Source organism: Gorilla gorilla, chromosome 8 (assembly GCF_029281585.2).
Source record: "Gorilla gorilla gorilla isolate KB3781 chromosome 8, NHGRI_mGorGor1-v2.1_pri, whole genome shotgun sequence".
Lineage (NCBI taxonomy): Eukaryota > Metazoa > Chordata > Mammalia > Primates > Hominidae > Gorilla > Gorilla gorilla.
In genome coordinates this window covers 45,991,719-46,011,144 of record NC_073232.2, presented here as the reverse complement: position 1 = coordinate 46,011,144, position 19,426 = coordinate 45,991,719, and positions in this window count along the sequence as shown.

The window sequence follows — 19,426 nt, the reverse complement described above, 5'->3', positions numbered from 1 at the left end:
CCAGCTCTTCCAGGACTATCCAAGAATTATTTTAGAGGCTTCAGACTTGGATGGAGATATTTTATCCTCGGGTCAGGGGACAGCAGAGCAGACAGGGTGGGGGCACTTGAGAGAGTGTGCCTCTGTGCCCCTGGTGGCTCCAGACCTGCCCCTCTGGGAGAAGACGAGGTAGCTTCCTGTACCTCCTAACCCCTTCTACCGCAAAACTGTTGGAAAAACAGTAAGTTTCCATAACTAGGAGCCAGGCTGAAGGGGTCCCCAGCAGATGAAGTTCAAGAGGACCTAGCGAGATAGGCAGCACTTCCAGCACTGAACATGCCAGAGAAAGGAAGGCAGCAGGGAGCGATAGAAGGGTGCGGAGCGATAGAAGGGTGCAGGGCAAGATCAGGAGGCCTGGAGGCCTCTCCTGGGCCCCGCTCATGGGTGAGCCTGGGCCCTGGGCTGTGAAAGTCCAGGTTTCTGGGTTTAGACACTCACTGTGTGGTTTTGGGCAAGTCACCAGGCCTCTCTGAGGCTCTTGAATACAAGTGTTGACTGAGAGGATCTCTAACCTTCCCAGGCACAACCCTGCTGCTGGCCCTGGACTGGGGAGTCCTTGCCAGGAGCTCGGCCAGGCTTCTGGTCCTCTCTGCCTTGGGCGTTCTGGTTACAACCACGGGGTTCCTGCTTCACCCACTGACCAAGCCCTGCCTGTACCTGGTTCCTGCATGATCCTCTGTGGCTGAGCAGGAAGGGAGGCCTCCCCACGAATTTCCAGAGATGAGGACGCAATCAGCAACATCACCACGGCCAGATTCTCTAGCCCAGGGAGGGCAAATAGGCTTTATTTCATGTGTCTGCACCCACTGACTGCCAGTAGCTGCCTGGGGCACAGTTCTGAGAAGAATCCTAGGCTCAGTGAGAAAGTGCCAAGGTCATCTAGTGATGTCTGCATAGGCACCTGAATAGCGAAAGGGGCATGAACGCCAGGAACTTGGGAGTCCTGAGGAAGGGCCAGGCTAGCCTCTGGGTTTCTTTCCTAGTGTTATCCCCAAGCCTACAGTTCAGTCTTATTTGAACGTGTCTTCTCTCAGTTGTGCTACAGGAAATTAAAGGAGAGCAGTGAGTGTACTCCTAGATCAGATGCCAGTTAGGAGATAGCGTGATCTTCCCAAAAAGATGCAAAGATACTGTGGAGTGTAGCCCTTTGTGGACCCTTTTTGTGTTTTTACACTTTAAAAAAATTATAGGGTGTTTTTTTTTTTTGGTGAAAATGAAAGCTCCACGAGGGCAGTCTTGTTGTTTTCAACTGAATGAATTGCTTGCCATGGAGAAGGTTGTGTGTTACTCATCCTTCATTTTCTCCTCCCTTCCTGCCTCATTCACTCACTCCAAAATCATTCACCCATTCATTCATTCATTCACTCATTCGCTCTTTCATGCAGCAAACATTCACAGGGGCCCCATCTCACCCCCACTGCCAGGGGAGTCTCTGTTCACCCTTCTCAATGAGGCCAGGGAGGATCTCATGCTAGGAAAGTCTGGAGACATGATGAAAGGAGCCATCTCTGTAGGGCCAAGCCCCATCAGGGACTCACTGCATGGATGTGGACTGTTCGTTTCCTCACCTGCACGTGGCCAGTGGACAGCATGAGAAGGAAAAGGGAGGCAATGCCAAAGCAAAGGGCAAGCAGGACACTTCCTGGCCTTGATAACATGAGTGCCGCTTCCCACCCAGAACCAAACTGGGGGCAGAGGAATCAGGCTGAGGCTTCAAGGAAACCTAGCCAGCATCCAGGGGCTGCAACTGAGCTGGTCCCAGCTCAAGTCTCCAGATGAAGAATGCATCCTGAGGACTTGGCCTGGCAGGGCACCTCTCGCATTGTTACAGTGGGGTCCGTTTATGTGTGAGTGAGCACATGCAGGTGCCTATGAGGAGTTTGTGTGTTTACATGTGTGTGCATGTGTGCGCTTGTCTGAATGCATATACACACTGCACAGTATTCCCCAGCAGCATGGGCAGGCGGGGTGTGGGGGTTTCCGGCTGGCAGACCCTTCCTTAAAAGGAAGCATCTGCCCTGCCCTTCCCACTCCTCCCCCACATCACAGTCTCCTCCTACAGCCTGCAGTCCACCTCCATTTTTGGAGGCCCCTTTAGTACAGTAGCAAGGACTGAAACTTCCTGGGTTTGAGTGACTGGCCATGTGGCCTCAGGCAAGTGAGTTTCCTCATAGGCAAAATGGGGGTCTTGGGTTATTCTGGGGACAAGGAAGCACAGTGCATGTAAAGCACACCACTCAGCGCCTGCCCCGTTCTTCCTGCCCTGACGATATGCTAAACAACAGGGTCTCCACTCGGCCAGATGGGGAGGGGAAGGGGAGGAGAAGAGACCCATTTCCCAAAAATATTGACTTCGACCTTGAACCCAAGCAGCTGGTCAGAGCTGGTGGCCTCTTTCTGGGATTGTTTATGTAGCTTTCCTTGTAAACACAAAGAATGGAAAACAAACCCCAAAATATTTAAAAATAAATAAATGAATAAGGAATTGTTTGTGGGTGGCATAGACAGGACCCGGGGCAGATGGGGGCAGCCATCGATGCATTACCCTGGGATTAAATGCTTGAGTGCCCTGGGGCCCCAACCCAAGACTCTCTTCCCCCACCTCCTCCCCTTCTGGTTACACATCCCTGTTGTTCCCACCTTCTGGGAGAGGCCTGAATCCTGCAGCACTGTCATCTGGCCACTTCTGTGAAGACAGCAAAGGGCCTCTGCCGGGAATCAGCCCAGCTCTGTCCACCTCTGTGTGACCTTGGGCGAGTCACTTTCCCTCTGTGGGCCTCAGTTTCCAAGGATCTCTAAGGCCCCTTTAAGCAAGCATTGACATCCTGTGATTCCCTTTGAGCTCAGAGTGTGGTTATGACAGCACTTTGACTAGAGTAAAGAATCCTATCAAGAGATGCTCATTAGCACGATATTGGGGGATGGAAATAGCTCTGCCCTTGGCTGCTGGGAAGGATTCTTATTAGAAATCCTTGAACTTTCTGTTTTGGGATTGTTTGGGCCAGATCTGGGCCTGGATGCAACCTGAGATATTTGTTGGTGATCTGTGCAAGGAGAGGATCTGGCTCCTTCCTGCCTAGGGGCCAGTGGTGCGCCCCAGAACTGTCTCTCCCCCAGCCATGCACCCACCTCCACCACCACACACACACCCAGGAGAATGACATTACCTTCTCTAGTCCTTCTGAATGCTGAGCTCAGGGGCTGGGGAGGCCACTCTGAGGTCTCTGGTCTCACTCTGGCCCAGAGCAGAGCCGACATGGAATCCCAGTACCCACCCCTGAAAGGGGATGGCATCATGACCCTCTCTCCCAGCCAGATTCTTTCATAGCCTGGGCCACCTGCAACTTTGGTTTTCAAAGGCATGTTTCAAATGAATGATGGAGGCTTTGAGTCATTGCTCTGAGATGGAAGTACAGGGGTGGGGAGAGTATGGGCTTTGACAAGACAGCAGAGGGTGGGTAGTTAGGAGACCTGGATTCACCATGTGTCCTTGGATAGGTTGCACTCCTCACTTCTAGGTCTCAGCATTCTCACTGTTCTTTGTTCTTTTATATATAATGCATAGTTACTGAGCAACTACTTTGTACCAGGTGCCATGCCAGGCATCGTGGGTACATTAGTGAACAAGACTCAACCTACGCCTTTGAGGAGGTACAGGGATAAGCACCCCATTGCACCTGTATTATCCCTCTCCACTCCTGCTGCCATTGCAGACATCACTAATCAACCACAGCATGCTTTAACACTGAGCCCAGACATGACCTCAGGATCTCTTTGAACCCAGCACTCCAGTGTTTCCAACAACTACCAAGTGGGGACTAGCCCCCATTATGCCTTCCTCACAGGGTTGCACAGAGAATAAAAACAAGATTGTAATTGGGTGAGGGAAACATGCTCTAAAATCAGGTCCAAGTGCAGAGTTTTTCCTTAAGCCTATAAGCATGGAGAGCAGCTGATAGGGCAGGAGGGTGCTTCTTTCTTCAAATATCCTTGAGAATTAAGCCAAAGGGCCAGGAGCAGTTTATGTACAAAGACTATGTCTGTCCCCAGTGCCCAACACACAGCCTGGCACCCACTGCCTATTCTTAAATCCTTGTTAGATAAATGAATGCATCTTCATATCCCTGCCCAGCTGGGCAGTCACCTACCAGGGCAGGCGGCCATGTTTGCTTGCTCCTTTCTGGAATAAGTCAGCCCAGCCTACAAACAGACAACTCTTCAGAAGGCAGATCCAAGGCCCCTGGTGCAGATAACTGCAGTCAAATACACCCCACCCCCACCCCAGGCCTCGTTCAAGCATCTTTCCTTCCTTCTTGGCCTTAACAAGGTGGAGCATGTCTGTTTGGCACCTTCTCCCTTCTCACTCACTTGCTAGATAACCACGGATTCAGGCTGACTGTGGAAACCTCTGGGGTGTCTGGGACCTGAGGCTGCTCCCACAATGTGACAACACCTGTGCATTAATGGAGGGAAAGGAGGCTGGGGAGGGAGGCTGCTCGCCAGCCCCCACTGGCTAGGCTCCACTGGCCTGCTTCTTTCCAAGGCAGACAGATGAGGACAGAAGAGGTGGCTTCCCCCAGGGGAAATGGAGTCTGAGCTTGGTGGGGCCTCTGCTCTATGTGTTTATGAACTAGAATCTCACATAGGAATCTAGCTCTGCAGACTTTAAAGCCCTCTCCCATCCTGTAGCTGATGTGAAGCATATAAGGCCCTATGAGAAAGGCCATGAAAGACTGTTACTGCTTCTCTGCCTATGTGGAAGCTGGCCCAGAGAGGTTAAGTGACTCATCTTGGGTCACACAGCCTTTCAAGACCAGCTGCACATTCATCATGTCTGCCATCTGCATAGAAACCTGGAGATGCCATGGGCCTGAAGTCCACAGAAGGCTGCCCTGTAGGAGTAATAGGTCACTCTGCACAAGTGTCTAGGCTCTGGAGGCACGGCTGCCCGGACCCAAATCTTGTCCCTACCACCCTCAAGTTGTAGGAGCTTAGACACATGGCTTAATCCACGAGACTCACTCTCCCCCTTCAGAAACTGGGGAAAATATTACCCACTTCACGAAGGTTTTGGAAAATTATATATTTCTTTCTCTTTGTTTCCATAAACATGTATTGAGATTTATTGTGTGCCAATGGGGTACAAACATGAGCATGTCACCACCTCTGCCCTTGAGCTTAAAGTCTACATATAGATCAGCAAATAGTAAAATACAATGTGGCTGGGGCTGTGATTCCACACACAGATCCGGAGAACTGAGGAAAGAGAGACTAACTGGGGTTGGGCACACTTTGGTACAAGGATGACCCTCCATCAACCTGTATTATCCCTCCCCACTCCTGCCACCATGGCAAACATCACTAATCAGCCACAGTACACTTTAACACTGAGCCCAGCCATAACCTTAGGATCTCAAGAGGACTGAGGTACTGAAGGGTGAGTAGGAGCTTGCCAGGTAGACACAGTAGGTTGGAAGGATATTTGGAGAAGAGGAAACAGCCTTAAAAAGACATGGAGATGTGGAGAAAGATGGCATGTCTTGACAATGGGGGAAGGTTTGGTGTGCCTGGTATATGAGCTTCACCACAGAGATGAGGCTGAAGGTGTTGTCAGGCTGCAGCGTAAGGGGATTTGAGGCCAGCCAGGCCCAACAGCAGAGGGCGACAGTGGGAGGATTTCCTGCAGGAGAGGGCTGGGAGGCTTCCAACCTGGCCCTCTTCTGAGGCTGAGAGTCAGGCCAGGAGCTACTGTAGAGACTCCAGCATCCTCGGGACATCAAGAAAGGGAGGGGGTCAGAGGAAGGACTAAGAACTAAGGTCTGATCCAGGAGCAGACACCAGGCCGCTGATGGCCCTAGGTGTCAGGCTAACCTAGAAAACTCCCACTGCACAGAAGCAGCATGGTGGGCTCAGGAGTAGCAGTTCACCCTGCAGGCTCTTGTTCCAAGGCTTCCATTTCCAGATATTTGGCCGCCAAGGGAGGGTGGCCCCTCCTGGGTGGTGAAGACCAGAAACCTCACTTTCCAGAGGGGAAGGCTAGAGATTGAGAAAGCTCAGTGAGCCCACCAAGGGCACACAGCAGAGCTGAGGCCGAGGGCAGATGGCATGGAGGGTTTCCAGAGCTGTGAACGCTGGAGCCTTGGCCCTAATCTTGTCAGAGGTGACTGAGAACAGAGCCAAGGAGGAAAAGCCATTGAGGGGGCCTAATGGGCAGCAACGGATGGCAGCACCCAAAGCAGAAGGTATTGGCTAGCCCCAAGACAAGTTTTGGGGCTTTTATTTGCAAAGCCCAGGCTCTTAATGGGTCATTGTGCTGATTGTCTTGTGGGGTGGGAAGCGGGGTGGGACTCGGGGGAGAACAGAGCAAAAGGTGGGAGCACTTGTTGAGGAACATATTTGGAGAGGCCCCCCTCCTTCACCCCCAGGCTGGGAAGAGAAGGGTGTTTGTGGAACCTGAGACTGTGGAGACCAAAGCCCACTGTCATGCAGGGCCTCTGAGAGACCCCTAAAATTTCTCAGGGGCCCTGCCTGAGATTGGGCTTTCTTCCTCTTCCTGGGGAGGCAGGAAGAGTGCACGTTAGGAACCACTGCCCCGAGAGCTGCCACCAGAGACTCCTGGAAACAAATGAAGCAGCCACCTTCAATGGGTCATGGGAGTTGGATAATGAGGACACTTTCCAGATCCTTGTGATCCTAGAGAGACAGGAGCCCCTCAAAACATGAGCTTTGATGCCTTTTCCTCCTTCCCTGGGGAATCCAAGGTCATCTCTGGAAATACTGACTCTTTTTTAATGCCCGTCTTTGTGCGTTTGAGCTGTTATAACAAAATACCACAGACTGGGTAATTTATAAATGACAGAAATGTATGGCTTACAGTTGTGGAGGCTGGAAGTCTGAGATCAAGCTACGAGTAGATTCAGTGTCTGGTGAGGGGTGTGCTCTCTGCTTCCAAGATGGGGCGGGGGTGCGACGCAGGGGCAGAAGTGAGCAGGCATGGGGTCTGCATACTCACATCAGTGCCTTATCTACCAGGCAGTCAAGCTGGTGTCTTCGTGGGTGGAAGTAAGTTGTAAAAGTGGCTCAAAACTTCAGCGGGCATACTTTGGGTTTTAACTCAACTGTTATCTCTTGAGGCAACCTCCTGGTGGGTGAGAGTTGGGCTCTGGAGCTTCTAAGCACATAGTTAGATGAACTTGCCCTGTAAGGAGTGTCTGGTGAAGAGGAGGTAAAAGGCTGTCATTGCATTTCTAAAGGACAGAGTAAGAAGTGGGAGAAAGGAGGAAAGAAAAAAGAAGAGAGAAGAAAAAATAATTAAACTATCTCTTAGAAAAATGGGGGTACTTGATTACATTATAACTGAACACCGGGGAGGCAGCAGAACATCAAAGAAAGAGAATGAAACTTGATGTTTGATGACCTGGCTGTGAGTCTTTGCTCTGCTATTTATGTGCTCCATGTCCTGGGACACACCTAGAGTAAGCAGGGATCACTGCTGCAGGGCTAGGATTGGAAGACGAGTAACATGCTGAGAAAAGAGCCTCGAAACTCACACAGAAAAAGGACCAGATCCACAATCGATATGGAATCATAAGTCAATAAAGGACAAATGACACAATAAAAAAGCAGGCAAATGCTCTGAGCAGACAACATGAAGAAACACAAATGATCAACACATACACAGAAGCAAGCTCTCCCTCATTAGTAACCAGGGAAATTTAAATGCAATAGTAATTTTCATCAGATCGGCAAAAGAGCAAACTTAATTGTGGTCAAAGAAAAGTAGACAAGGGTGTGGGGTAGGGACCCACACACCTGTGAGCGGAAGTATAAATTGGTACAGTCACTTTCTATGGCAATTTTGCTGTAATCTATTAAACCTGAAAATGGGCATAGCCCATGACCCAGCAATCACACTTCTCGGAACCTATTTTAGGTACCTACCCTGAAGAAACACTAGCACGTGTATGGGGTTTTCATTACAATATTGACGGTAAAATAAAAGTGGAAAGCGATATTCCCGGGAGGAAATAGCTAGCTGAAATGTGACCTATTCCACAATGGAACACAATTCACTAGTTAAAAGATGATCCTTTTGTACCTACATAGATAGATCCCAAAATCACTGTTGAGTGGGAAAAAAATACAGTCATTCCCCTCTTCTCTGTGGTTTCACTTTCTGCAGTTTCAACTGCTCATGGTCAATTACAGTGTGAAAATAGGTGAGTACAGTACAATAAGATATTTTGAGAAAGAGAGAGATAATACATTCACATAACTTTTACTGTAGTATGCTGTCATAATTGTTCTATTTTATTACTAATTTTGTTGTTAGCAATCTCTCACTGTGTCTAATTTATACATTAAGCTTTATCATAGGTATGTGTTATAGGAAAAAACATAGTATATCTAGGATTTGACATGGTTTCAGGCATCCACTGGGGGTCTTGGAGAGGATCCCCCTGGCTAAGGGGTGACTACTGTATAAATAGATGTAATATAATCCCAAGTCAGGATTCCTTTGTACTTTAAGTAACCAAACAGCCAACCTACTATAGCATAAACGAAGAGGCATTTATTTTTCTCAAATAACATGGAGTCCAGAAGTAGCAATGGCTAAATTTGGGTCAGCGGCTCTCTAATATGTCTGTGATTCTCTGGCTTTTCTCTTGTGCTCATTGCTACATAGTCGTGAAATGGCTACTGCAACTTCAGACATCATATTTGTATCCAATGCAGAAGAAGGGTAAAGTAAAAGGGTTTTCTCTCTCTTTTTTTTTTTTTTTTTGAGGTGGAGTCTCGCTCTGTTGCCCAGGCTGGAGTGCAGTGGCATGATCTCAGCTCACTGCAACCTCCGCCTCCCAGGTTCAAGTGATTCTCCTGCCTCAGCCTCCCAAGTAGCTGGGACTACAGGCACCCGCCACCACGCCCGGCTAATTTTTTGTATTTTTAGTAGAGATGGAGTTTCACCATGTTAGCCAAGATGGTCTCCATCTCCTGACCTCGTGATCCACCTGCCTTGGCGTCCCAAAGTGTTGGGATTACAGGCGTGAGCCACCACGCCCGGCCCAGGGTTTTCTCTTTACAAAGCTTTAGGTCTTGGGTGAGGGAAGCCCTTCCCAGAGAATTCTCCTTACATCTCATTAGCAAGAACTGGGTCATCTGCCAACCTTTGGACCATTCTGTTAAAGGGGGGAGATTATCAAAATTCATTTACATCAGTCGTGATTCATTCTCTAGAAATTAGAAGAGGGACCTACCCTTCCCTATAGCAAGAGAGTTCTGCCCACTACTTGAATATCAGTTTCTGTTAGCACAGAAGGAAAGGGTGCACTGGCTGTTGGGTGGGTAAGGGATAGTGTCTGCCACAGATACAATTTATGTGGAAAAGAAAACACACCCATGTGTACAACATTACCTATTTTTTTTTATCAAGTACATACAAAGGTTATCACAGAAGGAGGCGGTGGCAGTGAAGAGGTGGGAGTGGGGAATGGGCTTGCGTGTGGTGCTCAAAGGGCCTTTGGTTTTATCAGCGATTCTTTCATTTTTAAAAGGGAGGCTGTATTCATGTGTCACTTGGATAACTAAAAGTCAGTTTCTAAAAGTTCTGTCAGTGACTGGCTTTGGCATCCCCAGATTTGGCCCAATCCCAACAGAGCCCAACACTGCAGAAGCAAAGACTTGGTACTCCAAAAAGTTCAACTGGGTAGGGGAGCCTGGAGAGGAAGGAGGAAATTGCCTGAATGACTCTTGGCTCTACGAAAAAAAGTTGGGAGCCAATCACGCAAGGCTGAGCAGCCCTTTCAGGACTGTCTTTGACAGACAGAAAGTCAGCCCGCCAGTATTTCCTTGCAAATTCTCTGGCCTCCTTCTGGGATTTTCCCTTGTTCTTCAAACAGAAACTGCAGTCTCTGATTAAACCACCTGTCAACTACCCACAAATGCAGCTGGTGTCCTTAAAACTGCTTACAAAGCACTCAGGGGTGCAAGGGGTGGCCAGGGGTGCAACGGGTGGCCAGGATTGATGGGACACTGGCTGCACAGGCTCAGCGGAACCATGAAAGAGCTCCCTGGGGCACTTGGAGTCACTGGGGCCACCTGGATGTGGGGAGATCCATGCCAGACAAAGCACAGTGCAGTCTGCTCATTGCCACAATCCAGCCTTGTGCTTCCTATTACCCCATCTTACAGGTCAGGAAACAGAGGTTCAGGGAAGGGGATTGCCCAAGTGCACACAGCATGGAGTCTCTCAGAGTAGCTGCCAGCCCATAGGGCAGCGCTTCCTGGGAAAGCTGGAAAGGGAAATGAGAGAACCAGAGGGTAGTGGAGTTCTTGGGGATCAGCCCCTCCAAAGCCCACTTCTGTCGCTTCCTCCTTATGACCACAGCACCTAACTGCTATCCCAAGCCCAAGGTCCTGCCAGAAAGATTTAACATCTAAGAAGGTCCTTGGAAATCAATGAATCTGGTGTGGATTTCCAGGAATGGATGGATAGAAACCAGCTTTAAAAAATGAAATTAATAAACTAGAAAATATCAGAATGTACTGCATATAGTCAAGGTCCATATCATTTTGTGAAATTTGTGTATCTATGTTTGTACCCAGTCAGTGGCGAAGGTGTTTCTCGCTGTGAATTGCAGCACCCCCCATCCCACCAAAAAAAGGAAAGCCACTGATTTGGTCTGTGTGCTTCATTTCACAGATGGGAAGACTGAGGCCTAGGCATGTGTATGGCTTGCACAGGGCCATGCAATCCTCTGGGGACAGAGCCCCAGGCACCTGAGGCCCAAAGTGGCTTCAAGCTGCTTCCCTGGTTATTGGGTTCCAGGCCTCACACATGCCCTGAAGGGTGCAGGGGTTACAGAAGCTCTTCCTGCCCCGTTTCCACGTGGGAGCTGCTTATTTACCCAGCCCTGCTCCTGGGTCCCCAGTTAGGTGAGTCCTGTTCATTTGCAGCTCCTGCTAAACACTCTTGCTATGGTGAACACCTGGCTGAAGTTCCTCACTGTTCTGTGAGGCCTGCAGCTCCCTCTCCTTACCCCATTCCACATACTTGGCTCACCCTGAAGCAACTCTCTTTCTTTCTTGGTCTTCTCAGAGTGGCTGGGTGTGGCGTGGCACTGGCTGGTAAAGCCCTTGGCTAACAGGAACCAGGCCCTGTGTTTCCAGTAGGAGGGCATCTGCTGAGGCTGGCTCAGGACCCAGTAACCTGAGTTCTATGCCTACTGTGCCTCCACCACACTCTGTGACATTAGACAAGTCACAACATCTCTAAGCCTCTGTTTCCCTTTCTGTAAAATAACTTAATATTCTCCACCCAACACCCCTCACTGCAAGGATCAGATGAAATCAGCTGTGATGTAAAAGTCTACTGTCTTGGACATCAGCGTTTTCACCTGACCAGCATCCGTTCTTTCCCATTCTCCTTTTCTGCTCATGGTCCCCAGTTTTCCTTTGGGGAACCACTTCTCTCAAAGTCAGTCCCTGAGGTGGCTGTGGCTGGCCCCCCACCCCTCCATTCCCCAGAGTCACACACTCGGCCCATGCTTGGCAAATCAGCATTCTCTACCCTTCTGACCTGAGGAGCACACTAAACAAATCAGACAGACAAGACTGAGTCATGGGACTGCTGCCGGCACTGCTACTGGGGCTGCTGAGTTGATGGATGAGCTTGGAGCCTCGGAAGCCATCATTTGGAGAGCAGGCTTGCTGCAAACGGGGTGCAGGAGACGAGGGAGTGGGAGGCTCGGACCTTGCCTGGGCCTCTCCATCTAGATGGACCTAAAGCAAACTCTACTCCCAGACTTTTCAGCCTCTCAAAGCCAGTGAATTCTCCTTGTGGTGTCAGCCAGTTGGGAATGAGTTTCTTTCATTGGCAGTTGGGAATCCTGACTCATTCAGTGGCCAAAACATAAAAAGTGCTAAAGAAAAAAAAAAGGAGAACTTCTCCCTTTTGGGCCTCTTTGGCCCCCCCTGGTCTGCAGACAGCCTCCCTGCCTTTCTGATCGGGGGTCGGGGGGTGGGGGGGCACCCTCCATGCTCTGCACCTCGTTAGACCCTCTGCATTCACTGGCTGGGGAAGGGCCAGCGCACCTCTCCCATGAACCCGTGCCAGACAGACTGGAAGGGAAGAGGGCCATCAGCCGGCCATCATTGGTTTGGACATTGATTTCCTAAGTGTAGGACTCCAACCTACCCAGTTCTGCCCCATCCTGCCGTAGGTGATCCATTCTTTCTGTGGGAAGCCCACCAGTTCTGCAGTCCACTTTGACCATCTCACATGCAGCGTCCACACGCTGCCTCAGAAATTCCTCACATTCACCAAGCTCCCCAAGTCTGTGTCTGCTCTGGTCCTGCCCCCTCCTCTCTGCTTCTTTCCCCTCCTCCCTGACCTCCTCCCGTCTCCCTCTGTGGGGTCTGTCCCTCCCCGCTTCCTGCCTGGCCCCATCTTGGCAGCCTCTGCTCTGGCTTTCGAAGGCCTGTCAGCGCATTCTGCGTGGAATCCTTGCCAGTGCAGGCAAGGAGAGCCTCATGTTCCATTCCGGCTGCTGGGACCGCCTGTTTGTGGGGACATCCTCTCCCGTCCCCTCCTGACAGGTGATGGCAATTAGTCATCCTGATCTTTCACACTGCATTCAACTACTGATCCCAGTGTGGACTGTGCTCCAGGCTGGGAGGTGATATCCTAAACACCTCCTCTCCTGTGGGACAGGGGGACATCTTCAAGGCTCGTCCTGAGATGGGCACAGGTTATGATCTCACAATCTGTGGCCAGCATCAGCTTGAAACACAGTCATGTGTAGGACAGCCAAACTGTTGTCCATCTGAAATTAAAATTGAACTAGCATCATGTTATTTTTTGTTTTGACTAAGTCTGGCAACCCTGGTCAGGAGGCTAAAGCTGGTGAGGTTGCAGAAAGTTGTAGAGGAGGACTCCTCACCCACAAACTCTAGAACAGGTACCCATGGAGTTTTTATACCTGCAACACTTTTAAAAAGAGGATAGAAAGATGGATGTTCTGGAAGACAAATTATTGTCTATTTAGAGGTGGATGAGCTTCTAGGACTCTTCCAGCCCTAAGCCCGATAATTCCAGGCTCTCACATCTGTGTTTTGGCAATATGGCTGTATTTAAAGTACCGTGAACTCTGAGGTCTGCCCCAGGCCTTTTTTCTCTCAGGAGTCAAGCTCGGGATTTCACGGCTGTCTGTGAGAGATACAGAAAGCAACTGGCAGTGACCCTAAATGCCAAAGGGCCTGGAGATTGATGAGGTGGAGGGAAGATCGCAACAGACTTTAGCAGGAAGGGAAATGAACTTTAAGATAAGTTTCTGCATATTGAATCCTAATTTTTCATTCACTTTCATTCATTCATTCATCTGGATGCCACTCCAGATTCCTCTGGAGGGGAAATTTTGACCTCCAAAATGTAAGATGTAATGAAATGACTTTAAAAAAAATAGCTAAATTGCATATTTTAAGAGAAAATATTTTCCAGGGTGATAATGGTAATATTCAAAATAGATTTCCAAGCATAAACACAAAGCGATTACAAGTGTGTTTGGCCCAGAGTTTCAAAACATCCAGTGACAGCTTAATTGAGCAGAACACTAGGCTCATAAACCTCTTTTTCTCAGTTTCCTACAGCAGCAGACATCGCTGCGTTTCTTGGCTGTGTGGGATGCATTTCAGGGCACGCTGAGAGCTGCTGCCTCCATAGGTGTCATCCAAGTTTCTCTAAGCAAAGTCAGGTGGAGGTGTCAAATTAGCAGTCAGGCAGTGGGTCCACAGGCAGCACAGGTGATGGGGCAGGGGAGCAGCTCTGCAGACAGAGCTCATAAAGGGATGTGTGGCTGCAGGGAGGAAGGGAGGGGGGGCTCAAGGAATATCCTATAGAAGGCAGATCTCTAGATTTTGTATTTAGAACCAGTCTCTAGATGAACAATAACACAAAAGCACATTTCTGTTCATTGTGTTTCTACATTTGGGGTACATCTATAAACAGGAAGACCAGAGCAGGAAGTTGTGGACATGGAAAAGAACTTTGCAGCACCTAGTAGTCCAGGCTCCATGAGGAAAAGAGAACTCCTTCAGGACTTACTATCGTGTGAGGAAAATCTGTGCATAGAGCCAGCCTAGTCCGGGAGCCAAAGGAAGGCAGACAGAGTGAAGACAGGCAGCTTTGGCCATGGTTTTGCTATTTGCAAATTTGGACCACAATGTGTTTCTGTTTCTCTTTCCCACCCTCCCTGACTCCATCACCCCCAGTCTCCCCCATCTTTTCCACTTCACCCTTCTCAGTTTCCAGCAGTCAGAGGACGGGGTGTATCCTGGGCCGCACCATCCCTTGGCTCTGTCTGTGTGGCGTGTGTGGTGGGTGCAATGGGGGTGGGTTTGTGGCTCATGAAGATGAAAATTATTCTTCCCAGTTTGGAATGCTGGCCTCATGTGGGGGCTGCTAAGATTTATCTGGAAATAGTATACCGTGAAGATTTCTGGGGTTTTGACTTAGTGCGAGAGAAGGGTTGGGGGGGCGGAATTGGAAGAGGTTTTTAGGCCTTTCTTCTCCCTGTGAAGAAAAGATCAATGAGCAAATGACACCCCCACCCCAGCAGAAAGAGGGAAATAGAAGGATCTGGTTCATGGCCAAACTCACAACTGAGTATATAGATGACGAGTGAAGGGTCAATTCGGAAGAATTCTGGGAGGGAGGAGGAGGGAGATAATGGGAGAGCTGGATGCTTCTGGAGAAAGGAGGGAGTCTGAGATTCTGGATGAGAAGCATGAAGGAGAGAAGACTGTTTCAGAGAGCGGGCGAGAGAAAGAGTGATTCCAGGAGAGAGTCAGGGAGGATGGACACAGGCTTTGGGAGAAAGGCAGTGCCATCGGAATGGCGGGGGAGAAGTGCTGCAGAACGCTCGTGTTACCGGAAGAAGCAAAGCCTCCCTCTGACCCAGGATGCAATTGTGCTGCAGCCACGCGAGGCGGAGTCAGCCTGGTCCCCATGCCATGTGGCTTAGACCAGCTCTTCATTCATTCATTCTTTCCTTTACTCATCAGAGTTCTCACTGTGTGCTGAGCCTTATGCTTCCTGCCCTCAGGAAGCTCCCAGGCTGGTGGGAGAGCCCAGCTTCAGTAAAAACTTCCCACAGTACAGAGTGGGGCAGTCTGGATGAACCAATCATCGTTCAAGAGCTGGCAAGAGAACCCAGGGTAGGCTCGGCCCTTGGAAAGTGGAGGACTGCCCAGCTAGTCTGTGGACTCCTTCCAGGTTTGGGTGAGCTGGCCTGGGCTCTTACCCCCTGTATGGCCCACCTAAAGATTCAAGGTGGGTATTCTTGCCCACTTCAGGGGTCCCATCCTAGACACCAGGGCCCCTTTGTCCCTAGTTACCCAGGACTCCCCACCCCAGCCTCCTTTGTTCACGGTAGCATGTGAGCTCTGGGACTTCCCCTCTGTAGATCTTCCTTCCCTCAGTCTGCACAATCCTTCAGGTTTTTTTCTGATTCACTAGAAACTCACCTGAAACAGTCACTCCTCCTGAAGGCCGACAGTGGATGAAACCTTCACACCTGACCACTCTCAATCATCTTTGTTGTCATTGTCATCGTCATCATGATGTTTTGCTTTATAAAACTTCTTGGCCAGGTGCAATGGCTCACGCCTGTAATCCCAGCACTTTGGGAGGCCGAGGAGGGTGAATCACTTGAGGCCAGGAGTTCAAGACCAGCCTGGCCAACATGGCGAAATCCCATCTCTACTAAAAATACAAAAATTAGCTGGGCAAGGTGGTGTCCACCTGTAATCTCGGTTACTCAGGAGGCTGAGGCAGGAGAAACCAGGAGGCAGAGGTTGCAGTGAGCCGAGATCATGCCACTGCATTCCAGCTTGGGTGACAGATCAAGACTCTGTCTCAAAAAACAAAAACAAAAACAAAAAAACTTAATAACTTTAGTTTCAAACAACCCAATGAAGCAGATAAGCAGAGAATATTACTTCTATCTACAGGAAGGAAAAGCTGAGGCTCAGAGAGGTTAAAAGACTTGCCAACAGTCACACAACTGGAGTGGAAAAGGCAGAGTTTGAACCTGCATCCAAAGCCCTTTCTGATCCACGATACAGGTGGTATGGCAGAACAGTGGGGAAAGTATAACATTTTCTCTAAATGGTGCAGGAATAACTAAGATTCATGAGTAGGGAAGGGGAATAAAATGTAATTTCTACCTTACACAGTAAACAAAACTACTCCAAGTGGGTTAAAAAGTTAAATGTCAAAAATTAAAATTTGCATTTTTAAATAAAAATATAAGTGAATATCTTTCTGATCTTGAAGAGTATGGAATGAATTTTAAAATAAGGCCTTAAAAGTACTAATGTTCAGATAAAAGACAGATTAAGTCAAGCACATTAAAACTAAGAATGTTCATCAAAAGACAGGCAACTGGTTATCTACATGCAAATAAATAATGTTGAACCCCGAACCCACACCAGATGCAGAAATTGACTCAATGAATCAAAGACCTAAAGAACTAAAACTATAAACTCCTAGAGGAAAACATAGGTGTAAATCTTTGCAACCTTGGATTAGACAATGGTTTCTCAGATGTGACTCCAAAAGCATAAGCAATAAAAGAAAAAAAACAGATAAATTGGACTTTATCAAAGTTAAAAAATTTGTGCTTCAAAGAACATCATCAAAAAATAAAAAGACAACCCACAGTATGGGAGAAATTATTTGTAAATCATACATCTGATAAAGATATATGATTATACTGTATAATATAATATAATATATATTATATAGTCTAGATTGTATCTAGACTATAAAATAACCATTACAACTCAAAAATTAAAAAAGCCCTAAAAGATCTGAACACTTCTCAGGAAAAAAAAACTACACAAACAGCCAACAAGTACATAAAAAGGTGCTCAACATCATTGGCCTTCAAGAAAATGCAAATCAAAATCACAATACGTTACCACTCACACCCACCAGGATGGCTATCATCAAAAAGACAGATAATAACGAGTATTAGCCAGGATGTGGAGAAATTGGAACCCTCCCATACACTTCTGGTAGGTATGTGAAGTGATGAGGCCATTTTTGAAAACAGTCTGGAAAATGCTCTAAGGGTTAACACAGAGTTAATACATGATCCAGCAATTCCACTCCTGGGGATATACCAAAGAGAAATGAAAACATAGGTCCACACAAAACCTGTACAAAAATATATAAAGCAGCATTATTTGTCACAGCCCCAAAGTGGAAACAACCCAAATGCCCATCAATTGATGAATGGATAGACAAAATGTGGCTTATTATACAATATATTATTTGGCAATGGAGAAGAATGAAGAGTTAATATCTGCTACAACATGGATGAACTTTGAAGACATTATGCTATGTGAAAGAAGCCAGTCATGAAAGACCACATATTGTATAATGTGATTTATATAAAAGGTCCAGAATTGGCAAATATATAGAAACACAAAGTAGGTTAGGGACTGCCAAGACCGGGGGGCGAGGACAGGTGGGTAGTGGGCTGGGGGCAATAGGGTATAGGGTTTCTTTTTGGGGTGATGAAAATATTTTAAAGCTAATCACGGTGATGATTTCATAACTCTGTGAATACACTAAATACCATTGAATTATACACTTTAAATGAGTGAATGGTGTGATATGTAAATTATAGCTCAATTTTAACCTTTTAGTTTCAGAAGACAACTAAAGAAAATAAAAAGACAGATCACAAACCAGAGGGGACCCTTTCCAGTGGGGGGAAACATCAGATCCCATGACATTGAGTAGGGATGTGCCTTTGAGCAGATGACTTTAGAGGACTTCTAAACCACACCATTGGGTGGTACCTAGGCCTGGCCTTTTCCTCTCAGGCCATTGGCAAGCTGCACCATGTTGAAAAAGTCTGGGGTTCATGGTATGCCCAATACCTTGGACTCACTTATCCTTTCCTAGCGAAGGAGAGTCATTTCTAGGAAAGTGGAAGACCTCGATCAAATCAGCACAGAACAGGCCACTTCAGGTAGAGGTGAGAATCCAGCCAAAGGAGGCATTCAACTATGGGCAGAGTAACACCAATGGCTTGTTGGGTTGGCTTAGCTGATGCTTCAGAATCCTTCTCCTAAGCTTGGATCCTAGGAATACAATTACATGTTGCTCTGAGGCATGTCTTGCTGACACTGGAATGATTCCATTCTCAGCACCCAATAACTTGCCCACATACACATACTCCATCCTACCCCAAGAGAGAAGAGCCGAGTCATATGATGGGGCTTGGAAGTCAAAAGCAGGATGACAAGGGAGAGCAAACCCCTCACCAGGCTCCTCAGGGTCTAGCTGTGCCTTCCAAAACCTGTTATGGGAACGTGTGACCCCTGAATCCATCGGTGGACAGGTTAAGTCAGCCCTGCAAATACATCCAACAGGCTAGAAGCCAGAGACCAGGGCACCAGATCACATTGTCCTAAAGGCCCTGGAGAGTAAAGATGGGCATTCTTCCCCCAGAGGGGAAAGGCTGAGCAAAGGGCATTGCTGTCCCTCTCCCAGACTCATGCCTATTGTGTCCCTCTTCTCTGCCTCTCTCATCCTAGTTACCCTGACATAGGCCCGTCTGGAGCAAAAGCCCACACCCTAGCTTGCAGCTGCTGGGTCAAGCTGGCAACTTGGGCATTCTGTGACCAACTCCCTGGATGCTTTCTCAAAGTATGCCCTCTATCTATCTTTCTATCTTTCTATCTATCTAATCTATCTATCTATCTATCTATCTATCTATCTATCTATCTATCTTCATCTATCTATTATGTATCTATCATCTGCCTTTCTATTACCTATCATTTATCTATCAATAATCTATCTATTATCTATCATCTATCTTTCTGTTTTTTGTCTACTAGTATCCTCTAATATCTACCTATCTATCTTATAAAGCTGGCCCAAGCAGGGGGAAAGATTCACCATGACAAAACAACATAGAGTAAAACCTGAGTATTCCTTCTCTGTTGAATTGGGCTTATTTCCTTCTAGGCTTTTCACTTAGCGTATGCAGACACATCTAATATCCATCTATACATCTACTTTCTTTTAAAGATGGTGTCACTTTTTCAGAGAGGGTTGTTTGTTTCTTTGCTTGCATTCACTGAATGGTCAGTAGGCACTGCTCTGTGGGATGGTGAAACCCGGGCCTGCAGACTTAACCTAGGGAGTAAGGGAGAAGAGGCAGGCCTGGGGAGCAGGCCCAGACCTTACACATTCTGTTGCTAACAAGGTTTGCTTCGCTTCCCCTGTCTGGTCTCAAGGAGACTCACCTCAGGGTGAGGGGAATGCCCAGTTCATTTCCAGAAGCTCTTCCAGCTTTGGCTTCTCTGAAGT